Source organism: Tamandua tetradactyla, chromosome 6 (assembly GCF_023851605.1).
Source record: "Tamandua tetradactyla isolate mTamTet1 chromosome 6, mTamTet1.pri, whole genome shotgun sequence".
NCBI classification, from domain to species: Eukaryota; Metazoa; Chordata; class Mammalia; order Pilosa; family Myrmecophagidae; genus Tamandua; species Tamandua tetradactyla.
This window is the reverse complement of record NC_135332.1, coordinates 95,163,738-95,181,314: the sequence shown is the minus strand read 5'-3', so window position 1 is coordinate 95,181,314 and position 17,577 is coordinate 95,163,738. Positions and strand designations below refer to the sequence as shown.

Genomic DNA, 17,577 nt, shown 5'->3' with positions numbered 1-17,577 from the left:
AGAAATACAAACATATATCTACACAAAGGTATATATGCAAATATTAAGAGCAGTCTTAATCACAATAACCCCAAATTGGAAACAATCCAAATGCCCATCAACTGATGAATGGATTTTAAAAAGTGGTTTAACCATAAAATTAAATGGGGTGCACAGGTGGTTCAGTGGTAGAATGCTCACCTTCCACACGCGAGACTCAGGTTCAATTCCCAGACCATGCACACACACCACCACCACACACACCATCCCCCCCAAAAAAAGAACTACTGATACATATATACAAAAAAAAAAGATTAAACTCAAGAACATTATGCTAAATGAAATAAATCAGATGCAAAAGACCACATATTATGTGATTACATTTGTATGAAATGTCAGAAAGGCAAATTCATAGAGTTGGAAAGAGATCAGTGGTTGCCTAAAGGCTTGGGGTAGGGGAGAGCAGGAATGAACTGTAAATGGGCCCAGGGGAAATTTGGGGTAGATGGAAACCTCAAACTGAATTATGGTCATAATTACATAACTCTATTTACCAAAAATCATTGAATTGCATTTATCATAGGTAAGTTTATGTATGTAATTTATGACCCCATAAAGCTGGTACAAATTGGGGGGGGGGGAGCCAATAGTTTCAAAATTGGTGTGTTTAATATAACCACTCAAATATAGGATTTTATTTGCAAATCTGCTCTCGGCAATACTGGAGTGGTATGGGTGATTGTTGTCCTCTGCCATTTTACATATCACAATAATTACATTACAGCATTTTGCAGGTGGACATTCTGATTCCCATGGAATGCCATCAGCTGGATCTTTGAGCCAATCTATCCTGCAGCTCCGGTTTCCATTGGGTTACCACACACACCCACACATCAGAGGAGCACGGGGGCCAGGTGCACTCTTGCCCCAGGAGCTCTTCCAACACCTGTGGATCTGTGAGGGTATAAAATATGAAAAAAAAAATTTGATGGATTACTTTAATTTTTAAAAGAACTGGATATACACATCCTTAAGGCTTCTAATACAGTATCCATTACAGTGTGCGGTGCTTGCTTTTCGGAGAGCCTGTATGTAAATTTTCTGGCTAATCCCTAATATCCTGACACCCTGGCTAATACTTGGTACATGAAATCCAACTGGAAATATCTCATTAAAATAACAATTCCAGTTCAGTTCCCAGTGCCTGCCCATGCAAAACAAAACAAAAAAACAATTCCATATCCTACAATGTCTTAAACTATTACCTTATATTTTCCATGGCTCGTTTTTGTTTGCTTTTGTTTTTGAAACTAAGAAAATATTTATAAACCCACATAGACAGTCTGATTCATTGAACCAATTATTTATTGAACAATACTGAAGGACCATTTCAGCATACTTCTTTTCTTCATGGGGTGTTAGACACATTAAAAATGCCGGAATTATTTTAATTTGTAGGTTGCAATAATGAACTATTATTTAAATCCTGTAGTTCTGTAGGATAGACAGAAAGGACAGATAATTTGGATTAAATAGTCAACACAAAATCCGGAAGGCAGTAATTCATGAATGATCGTTACTCCTCTCATGTTCCATGCCAGTTAATTCAGACAGAGACTAGCACAGGAGTTGATAAAATGAATATGAAAATAATCATCCAAAAGGGAGAATATTGACAATTAATCAGCTGTGGATACTTAGGGAACTATAGGCTAGAAAGCTAGGAAAACAGAAAGAGCATAACCGATGAAATCGTGTAGAAACAGGATAGAGAACTGGCCAAATGAAAATGACTCAGCAGGCGCTTTGCCCTGTCAACCAATAATTGAGGTCATAAATGTCTTTGATGAATTGAGGCAATGCATTTGTAGGTTCAGTGTGGTTTTTAAAGACCTCTGTGGTCTTTTTTTGTTTATATTCCAAAAGATTGAGAATTGTTCCCCGAGTTGCTCACAAATATGATTTTCAGACAGCCGCAGTGAAGTTATCAGATATATTCAGGATTGTTTTTATGGGATGTATTAATTTTTCTCATGGCAAATAATTTCTTAGATGCCCTTACCTTAAAATCCTTAAAGCTGTTTTGAAAAACTTCTGAAAGCTTAAGGGCAAAAAGAAAAACAAGGGAAAATTCTTTGGGCCACATATTTGTCATTAGATTCTGATGAATTATATTCTTTGACTGGTGGATTTCCTTTCTTTGGAGCATTTTCCAGAAGTCATGGCTAGAAATGTGTCTACAGAGCTGCCACAAAAAAGACCTTTTAAAGTTTTGTTCTTTTAAAAAGAAACATCAGGACAATCTCTTAATAAACAAACAAACACATGTTTTGAAACACTGAAACAAACAAGCTGGGCCTAACAGCTAGAAGAGCAGGGGAAGTTCTAGCCTCAGTCGGGGCTGGTGGCTGTGGCTACAGAAGACAAGGGGGTGGTGGTGATTCTCTCAGAAGATTGGCTAAGCAGTCAGACCTGAATCCTGCCAAGAGGGAGGCTGCAGAGCAAGGCCTGTTCTGTGAAAGTAACTCAAAGGTCCACTCTGCAGGGCTAAGCTTGGAGCGACTCCAGGGTCCCGCAGGTTGGCTCAAGAGATACGGAAAATCTGAACCTCCCTCTCAAAGCAGTGGAAACGACAAAACTACGTGGAGAGGGGAGTCACTCTCTACTGTACTTCTATGAGAGCTACTTCTATACCTGGCACTAACAATTATTCACTGAGCAATGGCCCGCATTCCACCCACTTGGTTCCTCGGCCGGTGTGTTTTACTCAGCCTGCTATATTAGAGGGGATGCTTTTTTCCTGCTTTCTTTGGGGGGAACATTAATATCTTTATTGAAGGTTAAGCTGTCCATTGGGCAGGGACATAAAAGCAAGCAATTATCCAAGTAGCAGTATTGTTCTTTCATCTTGAGGAATTCATTTCAGACTCATTATCATAAAAGCCTCCACAGATTGATTAGCTTTTTGAGCAGGTAATATGTTGGAAGTTGTATTATTTTAAAGAAATACACGAAAACATAGATTCCTAGATTCAGAAAAAGTCACCTGTCAAATTTCCAATTTATTAGGGGTCTATAATTTTACAGGTATATGCTAGTTTTGCTTCTGCTTGAAGTGCTTTCATAGAGCCTCCCATTGTATTATAATCCTATTTGCTGTTTCAACTACCTATTCGGTAAGTAGAAGTCCGTTTATTTTAGCTTGCGAGCAATGGCTCTTACTTTGCCTTCAGCATTTGCTCTGCAGCAACGGAATTGACTCGTTACCCAGTAGGGATTGGCAAATCTGAATTCTTTAGGGCACATCACAAGTTGAAAACCCTGATGAAGGTGAAGTTGAGCTCCCCAGGAGAAGCTGGCTGGCTGACGTAGAGGCAGAGATTCTTCTTTCTGACTTTTGAAATCCTCAGTTCTGGGTTTAAAACCCAGATGGATGATGGAATGAGGAAACTCCCCTGATGGTTGTGGGCAATCTCCTTTGTTGATTTAGATGCAATCAATTGACTATAGATGCAAATCCATCTATGAAATACCCTCATAGTTACTATCAGGCCAGTGCTTGTTTGACCAAACAGTTGGACACCATAGCCTAGCCAAGGTGACACATGAAATTCACTATCACACACAGCACTGGGCCAGGTGTTAGCAATGAAGCACTAATGAACCACATGCAATCCTTGCCTCATGGACAGACAATTCACAGAAGAGAGAAAAACAGAAGAAGAAAGAAACTTGTAGACACACACTCTGCACATTACATCTACTCTCCAACCAACCCTGTTGGTTCCACCATCATGCAGCATGCTACAATGGTGTTTGCTTTTGAACCACACTTGACCCTTCCCTTGTGCTTTGTGTGGTCAGCTAGTGCTTACTTGTTACGAATTATGTTATAGGGTTATAGTACTCATTATATTCCTAGTGATTGAATATGGCCAACAGATTCCTGTAAGGGATCCTACTATCTCATCATGTTATTTCCTGAAAATCCTCAACATATTCCTCTTCAGAAATTCAAATAGCTCTGGTAGATAAAAACAGAGCTTTTCCCAAGCTTTACAAGTGCCTAGATTCTGCACTAAGATGTCCTAAGTATATGAGTCAGGTGAGTACCCTGTCAGGGCTGGGTTGGAAGACCTTGCAGTAACTAACACTGGAGGGTTTCCAGTGCTCCCCTAGTTAGTAAATAAACTTTATGTAATAGACTGTTTAGGAAAAGGGAAATTTTTATTTATATATGAGCCTTGACCAAAACCTACTTTTAAGTGGGTTTGAGAGGTACTTCCAACTTCCATGATGCTGGTGCTACATGAAGTAAAAAAATTATTTATCCATTCACTTCACCATTTATTGAGCACATACTACTGCATTTATTCTTCTAACCCCTGAGTCTACAGCACTGATAACAAGCAAGGCAGTTTGAGATGATGAGGTCAGAGATAGTCTAGTTACTGTGTACATGTAGAGTAAGTACGTACTTAAGCTGCTACACATCAGGCATGCTAACTTTGTTTAGAACTAGCTTGGTTCAACAAAATAGTTTAGGAATTTGGAGTGTTTCTTTCTGGACTAACTCATATTAATCAATAAGGGGCTATGTGCAAGGGCACCTGAATTCAGAGTTGCAAAACAAGGGGATACAAGTGGGTCCAGTCAGGAGTTGTCTTGTTATTGTCTAAGACAATAGCTTCAAAACACAGCATCAGCTGAACAAGTCATCTGGGTTACAGTTTAGTGAGTGTGATTTATACTACTATAATTAGGCAAAGTTTTCTCCTGGGTTAACTTTCTTTTTAATTGTACATATCTTGGTAGTTAAAGCCAGTTAAGTCTGGTCTAGCTAGAGCTGTTGAAAATAAGAACTTATGTATAATATGTGTAGGTGGAGATTTTAGAGATCAGAGAAAGGAGAAATGGATACTTTTGCAACCTAGTCAAGGAGGGACCTGCTTCAGAAAGTAGAAAGTGGAGGTGAGGATGGGGTATGAAAAAAAAGGTCTCCTAGTTTCTTGAGTGTAGGATATGTTAAAAGTGCAAGAAAGGTCCTACAGGACTTGATGTACATTATAAGGGTCATTTTAGTTAATATTGGTTGTCCAGTTTGCACCGAAAATAAAATGAAAGCATAAGAGTTTGTAGCCAGGAGGATGAGTGAGGCAAGACCAAAAACATTTACATAATGTACATGAATATGTGCAGGTTTGAGGGAAATAGAATGCATTTGTTTCCTTAAATAGACAGCTGGATACATTAATCTGGAATTTAAGGGGAGGTGACTAGGGTGGAAATACAGATTTCCAAGGCAACAAATTCTATTCCAGCTTTCTTTAAATTTCAGGGCTTCTAATTTAATCCTAGGGTCAATCTCCTTCTGGAAATTAGAAAATATATATTCACAGTAAAAAGTGGTTATTAGATTTCCACAGATTAGACTCTATTTCTGGTCAATTGCCTCCCCATGAAGAATGCAGTTGTAACATCAGCCATCCAGGAGATGCTTTTTCATCTTTGAACTATTCCCATCCAGGACCTCTCTTTCTCCTCAGTAAGTACTGTGCAGCTACAACAGATGTTTCTTGGTCCCGTCTCCTTTTTCTGTGGCTTGTCTTGCCCTGAGTGCCTTTGCCACAGTCAAACTGTTGGGCATCAGGAAGTAGCAGGCTATCCAGGAACGCCTCATCCCAGGTGGAATCTGTGCAGAGATGCAGCTGGGGTATCATGTGCACCTACCAGAGAGCAGAGGTTGGCCACTTGTCTCCTCATCACACTCTCCTCCTTCAAGTCAAGGTGAGAAGATCCAAACCCCGAGTGTCCCACTGATTGCAGTTACTAGTCTGCATTTTGCTTTCAAATTCTTTAAAGGGAATTTGACATTTAAAAAAGGCTACCAGAAATTGAAAAGTGGAAGACAGAAGGAATATATTTTAAACTGTTAATATAATGGACAAACGTATTATAATGTTATTGGAATATCTAAAAGCCTTACCATTGACCCATGAAAATCTTAACATCATTGCACGTTAAGACAAGCAGACAAATCAATAAATGAACTTGAGCATAGGGCCCAGGGAAAAGCTGCAAAGTTATACACTAAAAAGCCTTACCCAATTTGTGTGGCTAAAGGGAAGTACCTGAAACTGTAGAGCTGTGCTCCAGTAGTCTTGTTCCTTGAAGATGATTGTATGAAGATATAATATTTATAATGTGACTGTGTGATTGTGAAACCCTTGTGTCTGATGTTCCCTTTATCTAGGGTATGGAAGGATGAGTAAAAAATATGGATTAAAAAATAAACAAATAATAGGAGGAACAAAGGTTAAAATATATCAGGTAGCTGGAAATACTAGTGGTCAATGAGAGGGAGGGGTAAGGGGTATGGTATGTATGAGTTTTTTCTTTTTTCTTTTTATTTCTTTTTCTGGAGTGATACAAATGTTCTAAAAAATGATCATGATAATGAATATACAACTACGTGATGATATTGTGAGCCATTGATTGTATACCATGTATGGAATATTTGTATGTTAAGAACGTCTGTGTTTGTATGCTTTGTCAATAAAAATATTTTTTTAAATAAAAGTAAAAAATAATTTAAAAAGTCTTACCCAAATAGAGTATGAACATGAAAGTTTAGGCTGTTATTTGAGTTGTTTGGGCAGCTTTCCGTGGCCAGAGTAACCACATAGGTTTTTCCCACCATAAAATCATGTGCAATCAGGCTTTTCCCAGCATTAAAAACTACACCCAGAGTTAGAAATCAAAGATGAAAGGGTCGCCAATAGCCAAAGACTGCAGGGCCCTTTGAACGTTCTCAGCACTCTCCAGGCATTTTAGCACCTTGTCCAGGCTGGAGTTCCTGGACAGCAGCCCTTCTCATCACTGAGTGTTAAAATTACTCATTAAGAATAAATAGCCTGACCTTTCCAACATCCCTTTAACTCCATGTGACAACAGATGTTAATCAATGAGTTGTCAGGGGCTTTAGAGGGAGACCACTCTGACCTGGGAGCATGGAGCACTAGGCTTGTTTCTGGGGCATAAGTCCAGTCTACCCACCAACAGCAATCAGCTCTAAGACTGATCAATATGTTCGAAGTGCATTGACTGCTACAAATCGCTACCTGAACGTGCCTTGTCCTAGATCAACCATCATCGTTGTATCGTAATGTGAAATGTTTAGTCTTTTAAGACAGTGGTGATGAGTACTGAAATGTGATTTAAGCAAGGAGAAATTACAATTCAAATATGGGTCTCATAATGTTGAATATTAAATGCTCATTAATTAAAACTACCTTTGGAATTTATTGGCAATAAAATGTAAATTCAATATTAATACTGAATGAAATTAGTTTGCTAATATAGTTAGTAGGCTGATTGAATTTACATGGATAAAGTAAAAATTTTAATTATATATCTATGACACCAGATAGTATATTTTAAGAGTATAAGAAAAAGCATGAAGATGGGGGGAGAAAAAGGGATAAAGTAATCTGAATAAGTAATGATCCTGGATTGAACTCATCATAAAAGTATGGATGAGGATGAAACATTGTGGATATCAGACCACTGAACTGAATACATGAAAAGTGGTTAAAATGGAAAATTTTAGGTTGTATATATGTTACTAGAATAAAACAATTAAAAACCATAGAACTGTATATGAAGAGTGAACCCCAATTATAGGCTATAGTAAGTATAATAATATTTTTTTAATCAATCATAACAAAGGTACCACACTAACGCAAAATGCTAGTAGGGAATACTGCGTGTTGGAGGGAGGGGTATATTGGAACACAGTACCCTCAGGCATAAGTGCATCATAATATCCTCTACAGATTATGTTGAATTTTCTTGTGAAGGGAGTTTTTGTGAATAGACTTTTAAAGTTAAGAATAAAACCATATGAGTCCTAGTTCTATAACCTATCCCAATAGACTGTTAGAATTAAATGAGAGCCTAGAGGTAAAGAAAAGAAGGGTCAAAGAATGGAAGTGGCTTACTCATGGTCACATAACTAATTAGACGCTGAGCAAGGACTAGAAAACAAATCTTCAGATATGTGCCTAGTTAACCTTTAGTGGTACCAGATGATCTCTAATAAATTAAATCATTTTATCTCCTCTCCATTTGGAGAATATGTGCCCACTTTTCAAACAGCTAGGTGAAACTTTATCTCATAAGACCATAATTAGCTTAATAAGCCATATATTGCTGATTTGCTTTTGCTCCTCTGCAAAAGAGCAGAGGAGGGTTGTTTCGGTGAGAAGTTTGCAATATTCATATGATGCAGGATTGTAAATTTTACCTTTGTTTATGCAGGTTTCATTTATTTTATTATTCTTTACTCTTTTTAAATAAACATTTATTGTACTAACTTATATGTAACTCAAGATTTCCCATTTTAATCAGAGATCTATTAACCAAAATTTTTCATCACCTTGAACAGAAACTCTGCACTACTAAGCAATAACTCCCCATTTCCCTCACCCTCTGACCCTTGGCAACTTGTAATCTACGATCTTGATGGATTTGCTTATTTCATATAACTGAGATCGTAAAAGTCTTTTTGTGTCTGATTTATTTCATTCAATTTGATGTCTTCAAAGTTTATCCATATTGTAGCATGCATCAGAATTTTATTTGTTTTTCCTGTTGAATACTATTCCTTTGTATGTATATACCATGTTTGTTTTCCCATTCGTAGGTAAATGGACTAGGATTGTTTCCATCTTTTGGCAAATGCGAAAAATTCCACCATGAACATTGATGTGCAAATATTGTTTGAATTCGACTTTCAAATCTTTTCGGTTTATACCTAGTAGAGGGGTTGCCTGATCATATGGTAATTCTATACCTAATTTTCTGAGGAACCACCAAACTGTCCTCCACAGTAGCTGCACTATTTTTGTGGTAGTTAGGGTCAGGTGTCAACTTGGCCAGGTGAAGGTGCCTATTCTATTGTTGTGGCTATGAACCAATGGCATGTGAACCTCATCTGTTGCTGATTACACCTGCAGTCGGCTAGGGGCGTGCCTGCTGCAATGAATGATGTTTGATTTAATTGGTTGGAAGCTTAAATGAGAGAGCTCAACATAGCACAGCTCAAGAAGCTCAGCATACCTCATCTCGGCACTGGTGGCTTGGTCCAGATCTTTGGAGATGCAGAATGGAATCACCCCAGGGAAAGTTGTTGGAACTCAGAGACCTGGAAAGAAGGACAGCAGAGATCGCCCTGTGCCTTCCTGTGCAAGAAAGATCCTCAGTTGAAAATTAGCTGCCTTTCCTCTAAAGAACTATACATTTTTTACTAAATAAATTCCCTTTTATTAAAAGCCAATCCATCTCTGGTATGTTGCATTCCGGCAGCTAGCAAACTAGAACAATTTTATACCGCAATGAATGAGAGTTCCTATTTGTCCGCATCATCTCCAACACATGCTATTTCCTCTTTTTTTAATAGCAGTCATTCTAGTGGGTATGAAGTGGTATCTTCTTTTCGAGTTTGATTTGGATCTCCCTAATGGCTAATGATGTTGAGCATCTTTTCATGTGTTTATTGGCCATTTGTATGTATTCTTTGGAAGAAAATCTGTTCAAGTGTTTTGCCCACTTTTAAATTGTGTTGTTTGTCTTTTAGTTGTTAGTTGAGTTGTAGGATTTCTTTATATGCTCTGAATATTAAATGCTTATTGGATTTGTGGTTTCCAAATATTTTGTCCTTTTTTTTACTTTTTGTGATGGCATGTTTTACCTAAAGTCTTTAATCTTGATGAAGCCCTACCATTGATAATAATGAAGGATAAGGATGAGTTCTAAAACATTTTGGCATCCACAAATAATTGAATAGAAGGCTGTTCATTTTCCTCTCTCTACCAAAAAAAAAATCATTTCTTTAACCTCTGCAATATTTTAGCCACTTCAACGTGTGGCTTCCCGCCACACTATATAGACGTGATGGGAGAAATATTTCTTAGGAACATTCAGCAACTCATTTGCTACATCTAGATGTTTTTTCCTGTTACAAAGGTCTTTCTTCTGTTTAAACCAAATCTCTTACAATGTAATTTAATCTCAGTTCTTCTTTTCAATTTCTGGTGGATTTGTTGCATTGATATACTAAAGAAGATTCTATTCAATTCCCAGAACCTGCCCATGCCAACAACAACAAAGAAAGATTCTATTTCCAAAATGCCAAAAAAAAATGTTAAAGGCAATAATTAAAATACGTTTAGGAGGGCAAATACTTCATCTTATATTGGGTTCATACCTTCGATTTCTTCGCAGGGTGAGAAACAATGATTGGAGTAGAGCCAAACTGAATTGGATTGAACTGAGTAGGATTGAAGCTACTCTACCAGGAGACTTGACTGGATTGCAGTCACTGTGTTTTGGGCTAATTCTTGCAATGTTACCAGAAACAACAAGGACCATCTGCTCTTAGTCAACACTCAAAAGAGTTGGGAACCTTTGTGTATTGGTTTTATTTAATTAATGTGTAAGTTTTAGATACCCATGACCTGTGGGCCACCTGCCACACCAAATTGCTTGATTTTCAATTATAACTTTCTTCTTGATGGACTATTTACTAAATGAATAAAAGCTTCAGAATATCAGAGTTGTGGGATTTTAAAAATATGCACAAATTTTAGAAGTTTTCCTTTCAGAAGTCCCCATCACAAAAGATATTGAATAGAAACAATCTCACTGTAAATAAAATGAAGTACAATAATATATACAGTATTTCTAGGATGTAGCTTCCTTATGGTCATCCTATGTGCTCTACCTGGAAATTAAAATAAACATTCCATGGGAAACCTAAGTTCACCCCATCACTATTTCTATGCAGTTCCTCACTCTTCCCAGTGGTTGTATTATGCTAAAATTCACAAAAAGAAAAGGAATAATGAAGTCAGTATTTTTTCCAGGTAATTTCTTATTTTTGATTTATGAATGATAATCTAAAACATTCCACAAATATTTCTTTAAGAAATGAGATAATTCTAGTTAATATATGTGTTCCAGCATGTTTTTCTTAGTATAAACTATTCTTTTTACTGCTATTTTTTAAAAATGCAATAAAATTAATTTAAGAGAGTAGGACAATCTAGTCAAAATTTGTGAAAATATAAACTCAGTGGCTCTGAGAGAGGTGGAAGAGCATCTTTGCCTTCTGGCTTCAAATTTCTGGAGAAGACTTTGGTGATTAGAAGTTAGCCTGATGGTCTGAAATGCACACACACCTTTCATTACCACAAAGAGAAAGAGCAGAGGCCCCAGGAGGGAACAGTGTTGGCAATGGCCTGTCACTTCCTAGCCTGTTTCCTAAGCTGCCAGGTGTCCTGCCTGATGTTATGTCCTTAAGACAAACCACAGCTATTTTTATAACACTCGGGAAAGTTAGTTTGGCTAAAGAGGGAACATCACAGAACAGACAGTCAGAGCAACTGCCCTTTAACTACCTATTCACCCAGGCACTGGGCAAAGGCACCGAGGTAACAAAATGAATAGTCGGGTCAGAGTCCACAGCTCACAGCTCTGTAAGGGCTCCCAGACCTGTGCTTCTGACTGTGAGGACTGCACTCACCCTCTCACCCTCATCCCTCCTGCTGCCCTCTCATTCAGTATCCCAACAGTTCTGCAGCCCCCTGCACTGCTGCCCTTCCTTAAACATGCTAAATAAGCTATGCACCCTTCTCCTCAGGATATTTGCATGGCTGTTTCCTCAGCTAGAAGATTTATCCTCAGATATTGTTCTCATTTCACTCAGGTCTTTCTCAAATTTCACCTCTTCGCCCAGGCCAGCTTGCACACAGCCCGGACTCAATTCGGAGGCTCTCAGTTCGTACCTAGGTCTTGCCCCCTTCCTCTGTGCTCACATTATTTCATTTCCTTATTACTTATCTCTAGCTGATATTACATTTTAAATCTATTTCTTTGCTGATTTGTCGTTTGTCTTCCTTATTAGAATATGAGCTCCATGAGGTTGAAGATTTGTTTTGTTCGATGCTGTGTCCACAGATGTAGAGATGTGCCTGGAATGCGGAAGATTATCGAAAGCCACCAGTGACCAGTGAGCAAATGAATGAATGACTGGATGGACAAATGAAGATATAATTTCTGAGGGGGAGACAGGTCTGTAACAAAATAACCATCACGTGGGAACACAGAGCCCAAGTCACTTTGGGGAGGAGGGCAAAAGAAAAGGCTTCCCAGACAAGTGACACTTAAGAGGCATCTTGAAGAATAGAGCCATTGGAACTGGGCAGAAAAGAACTAAAGGGTGTTTCCTTGCAGGACAGAAAATGATCTGTGCAAAGGCATGAAGTTGCGATCTGTGAGGTTGAAGGAAAAGGAAGGGAGTTTGGTGAGAATGGGCACACCAAGTGGGTCCAAACAATAAAATGCCCCATCCCAGATGTGTTGTCCACTGGAGGAATTATAACTGCAGGAATGGCAGGCACCAGAATTCCTCCCAGGAATGCAACATTGGCACATTCACCCTGAATAATCTGAGGAGCTTTAATAGACTATTTACAAAGGTAGATCGGGGTTTAAAGAAACCAAGAAGGGATAATGCCACCTCCTGGGAAGTCTTTCCCAGTCCTAGGGCTGAAGGGACAACAGTACAATGGCCAGAACTCAGAGAGGACAACTGGAAGGGACAGAGTCAACCTTGGGACCTGGCAGGGAGGGAGCTGTAAGAGACATACCTAGACTTTCCCTCTTTCCAGCACTCATCATCTTTTGGGGCCTCCCACTGGCTGAACCTAACCAGAAACCAAAGGGTAAGGGATTTTATCTAACCAGGGTACAGACCTCCTGGGTCCTGGGGCAGGGAGAGAGAGAAATCTGAGGGACAATCAGCAGTGTGATGATTTGAAGCTATATGCACCCCAGAAAAACATGTTCTTAAAATAAATCCATGGCTATGAGGCTGAACACCTTATATGTAGGACTTTATAATAAGGTTACTTCAGTTAAGGTGTGGCCCACCTCAGTCAGGATGAGTCTTCATCCTATTACTGGAGTCCTTGATAAACAGGATGAAATTCAGACTTAAAGAGAGAATGCTGTAGATGGAGTAGCCAGAAGCTGACCATCAGAAGAACCAGGAGATGCCACCACATGCCTTACCATGTGACAAGCTAAGGACAAAGGCTTGCTGGCAGCCAGCCCCAGAATGCCACAGTCTCTGGAAGAAAGCATTGCCTTGATGATACCTTAATGTGGACATTTTCCCAGCCTCAAAACCATGAGCTATTAATTCTCATTGTTTAAGCTGACCCATTTCATGGTATTTGCTTAAGTAGCATAGGAAATGGAAAAAAGAGATATTCAATACAGGAGAACTCGCTCCAGTGGGAAAATATGTCAATTAACACTTAGTTGGTGACACCCCAAAGGCACGCTCAGGCAACCATTAATGCTCATCACTAAAAGCCTATGCATGCAACAAGAAGAGGTTTTCTGTTTTTCCCCCAGAGAAGGAAATGACGGAAGAATGTGAGGAGAGAGAAAAGAAGGGAGAGGGAGAGAAACTGCCATGTCCATGCTGGTCAAGGGTTAGATGGGACTCAGTATAATGTCTCTCCCAAACCACAGACCTTCACCAATTCTGCACATTACTGAACAGATATATGGCTTGACTGAATAGATTTTTTTTCCTTGTGAACACTTGTAAAAGCTAGGTTTCCCACATGGGACAGCGTGGAGCCACACATAGCCCCCATGCATACAGGAGCATGGAGGTAGAACAGGTAGAAATTGCAGAAATCTTGTGGCGACTTCTAGGTTTTCACAGTCTAGGAAATTGCAAAGACTTGGCCAATTTTACCCAGCGTTTGCAGTTTCAAAGAGTTATAGGTTACAATTATTATTGAAATTTGTTCTCCAAGCAATGTTCAAAAAAAGGAGGAAATTATGTAGTGGATCGCCAAAGTGGGCTGGGGTGGGAAGGGACTGAGAGTGGCTGCTTCGGAGGCCTTGAAATGTAGTTCCGGAAAGAATGACAAAGCCCTCGCCTGTAACAAGGCCGGTGAGCTTACTCTTGAATTTTCGAGAAAAAGTATTTTTCCAAACTTAGGTCATGAGTATCATCCTCTATATACACACAAGAAGCCTAGATCATCTCACATATTCTTAGGTCTTTTGCTGTTTTCTTTCACACCTGCCATTTGTTCACTGACCACTAATCATTTCTCCCGTACGTGTTCTGAGGTTTTGTTCTCTCTCTCTCTCCTTCAACTTATTTCAAATAAAGGTGACAAGTTCTCATGCCTCTGTTATTCAGTGTGATCCCTTCTCATGGTTCTTTTGGAGCCCCTATCTTTCACACACTCTTTCCCATCTGCTGTTTTCATGAATTAATTATTCTAACTAGAGAGTGATGGTTTCATCTTACTAGTACAAAGGAAAGTTTAAGGCTCTCTCATGTTATACCGGAAGACTGAAAAAAAATGATTTTTTTTTAATTCAACAGCCTTCCTTTTCTTTAGGAAAAAAGTACTTCAAGATAATAACAAGTGATGATTTTTCATTGTGTTCCTACTTATTTTCAACTAGGGCATTGGAAGGTGCTGGGCTAGCATGTGGCAAATTCCAGGCATTTGTAAAAACCCAGTGTTTCCATTATACCATCAAAATTACCAAAATTCATTGTATATAAACATCTACTGTCCCACAAACTTATCTTGAAAAGGCATGATGTAAAAGGAATGTCAAGATTTGAAAGGCCACTGCCCCCGGTATAGACAAAAACTTCCTAGAATTCAATAGTCCTATTTCCTGTAATTCTTATCTTTGAGAAAACCATGATTTCGGTGAGATGTGGTATTTATTTATGGTACTGTTTTTTTTTTTTTTTTTAATTTTAATAGTCTGACACAAGTCATTTTCTAATATAAGGATAAAGTTATAAATGAAGCCTCAAATAAGATTCACCAACCAACATTCCCACATTTATCAACTCAACATGTATACACTTTCATGTACTTAAATGCATACCAAGCTTAAGTAATTCTTTTGTAAATAGCATGAGCGCACCATGAATTTTTACTATTTTTGATATTATATATCCAGTTAAACCATTGTTGGGCTTTCTTTCACTGTGTGCTGCAAAACCATTGAAAAACACCCCAATGGACAAAGTTTTACTTGGAGCATAGAAGTAAGTAAGTAATTAACTAACAAATGAGATAAATTATATGTATATATTTAGCATACCTCCACCTGGCTTGTTCAGACCACAAAATCACTTCTGTATAGTTCATAAAACAGAAAAACAATTTAGGACCCTTGTCTGATACTATGAATTAAGATAGAAAGGTTAAATGAAAGAATCTGCTCCTACTCAAGGGACATGTAAGAATCGAGCATAACTGTTAATAAGTGTTTTATTCTCATCTCATCTAAAATGACACACAAAAAAGGAAAATCTCAAGCAATTTATTCAAATTAAATTACAATACGTTAAAAAATTTATGAGCCTGACTGAAATTTAGTAAGGGAAAAATAATCTGATGTTTCTCAAAATGTGAACCTCAGGCCTCTTACATCAGAATTATCTGAGATGTTTATCAAAAATACCATTTCCTACATATGTCAGAAAACCCCTAACAACCTTGTATCTCAGTAGCTTGGGCTCCTTTACCTCCGTGAACCTGGCCATGATAAATTTGTGTGAGGAACATGTGGCATGGCAATTTCAGTCTCACGAGATAAATTCCAAACAGAGGAGTGAATAAAAGCATGAAATGTTTCTTGGTCTTTACATCTTGCTGTAGAGCTTTTGCATGCCTGGAACTTTGTTATATTTCTGTTACAGAATAAAGTTCTCTGCTCAGGGCTGCCTTTAAGAAAGGTAGTGTTTCAATTTAATGCTATTAAGGGTAATAAAAGAAGGTTACAGGTTACCTTGCTAGGGACAAGGGCATATCTATAGAACTGGGACAGGGGTTTACTGAACAAGCTGTCATATATGGCTCTGATGAGGCTCCAGGCAATGTTTGGAAAACTTTACAAATATGCTGGCATAGAGAGGTTTTAGAGGAGCCTGGGAATATTATGAATGAACATTTTTCTGGTCACCTCTCCTGACAGCATCAGGCCTTAAGTTCTGCTCAGAACTTTGAAACACATCACTAGGAACCAAACCCAAACAAACAATTGCTGCAGAAGAAGAAGAAGAAATTGGTACAGAAAATATCTTGTATCTAAGTGTTATTTTGGGTAGAAAATAAAAACACTGATGAAGGACTCTATTGTCAGATCTTACTTGGAGTTCTGATTCTTTCTTCCCAGCTTTAAATACAGAAATTATTTTTAAAACATAGGGCCCAACAAAGGGAAAGGAATCTCTCTCTCAATTTGGATGAGAAGTTCCAAACTCTCTGAGCTCTGCCTGAGACTCCCGCCCTGGGCATGGAGTCCAGGACACTTAATGTAATTTTGATTCCTCCTCCAACCACTCTGATAAGCCAAGACTCAGAGCTGGGTCTTAGTCCCCTTTGCATCCCTAAAGTCAAGCAAGCATTAGGGAGGAAATAAATTAATAGATAAATAAATAATTTAATATAACAGAATACACTTATAGTATTGAAAGTTTCCCTTAATGGTTCTGCTCAGAGAGAACTGGACTTCAAATTGTTGATGGGAGAACAGGACACAGCTCACATGAAAGCTCCTGTAAGGAGAAATCTGATTCAAGCAAACTTGGAATTTATTTTCTTTTTGGATGGATAGAAGAGTTTATCTGAAAATAAAATCTAACTTTGTTTGGAACTTTGTCATTTAATTCCCTGCAATATCCAAATTTGTTAGGAAAGCAGAAGGTTGTGAGATGTGGAAAGGAATCAACATCTACTAGCATTTCATCGCATGACATATGCACCCCCTTTGTTAATGACTTGGACAGTTAGTGCAGCTTCATGTATCAGCTGATATTTTTGATGTAATGATGTAAATTTAAATGATGTAATCCTGTGTATGATCCCTAAACAATAAAACTGAGGGCAACGTGCCTTCATAGATCCAGGGACTTAATATTGTTAAGATCACAATACTTCCCAAAGAGATCTACAGATTCACTGATATCCCTATCAAAATCCCTAAGGTCTTTTTTTTTTTGTAGAAATGTAAAAGCTGATCCTAAGATCCATGTGTAATTGCAAGGGAATCTGAACAGTCAAAACAATACTTAAAAAAGGAGAACTAAGAGGACTAATACTTCCTGATTTCAAAACTTACTACAAAGCCGCAGTAATCAAAACCATATGGTACTGACATAAGGATGGACATATTGATCAAAGGAAATGAATTGAGAGTCCAGAAATAAACCCATATATCTATGGGCAATTCTTGATTTTTCAAGCTTTAGCAAGAGTGCCAAGGCAATTCAATGTGGATGTGGAAAGAACAGTCTCTTCAACAAATGGTACTGGAACAACTGGATATCCTTGTGCAAAAGAATGATGTGGGACCCCTATCTCACATCATATACAAACACTAACTCAAATTCATAAATAGCAGTGATAACTGTACAGCATTGTGAATATACTAAATTTCATTAATAGCAAAGTTTGCATTGTGTGATTTTTGCAA

The 17,577-nt window shown here is 38.2% G+C and overlaps 1 long non-coding RNA gene across 1 annotated transcript in view; it reads right to left on the bottom strand.

The window, feature by feature from the left end:
• Window positions 1-317: 317 nt before the first annotated feature.
• The window catches only part of LOC143688617 (uncharacterized), a 46,200-nt gene continuing 28,940 nt past the window's right edge, over window positions 318-17,577 (bottom strand). Inside the window, exons 2-3 of the long non-coding RNA XR_013178171.1 lie at window positions 9,100-9,184; window positions 318-933 (exon numbers count right to left, since the gene is read on the bottom strand). This is a non-coding gene — a long non-coding RNA (uncharacterized LOC143688617). The remainder of the gene's footprint in view (window positions 934-9,099; window positions 9,185-17,577) is intronic.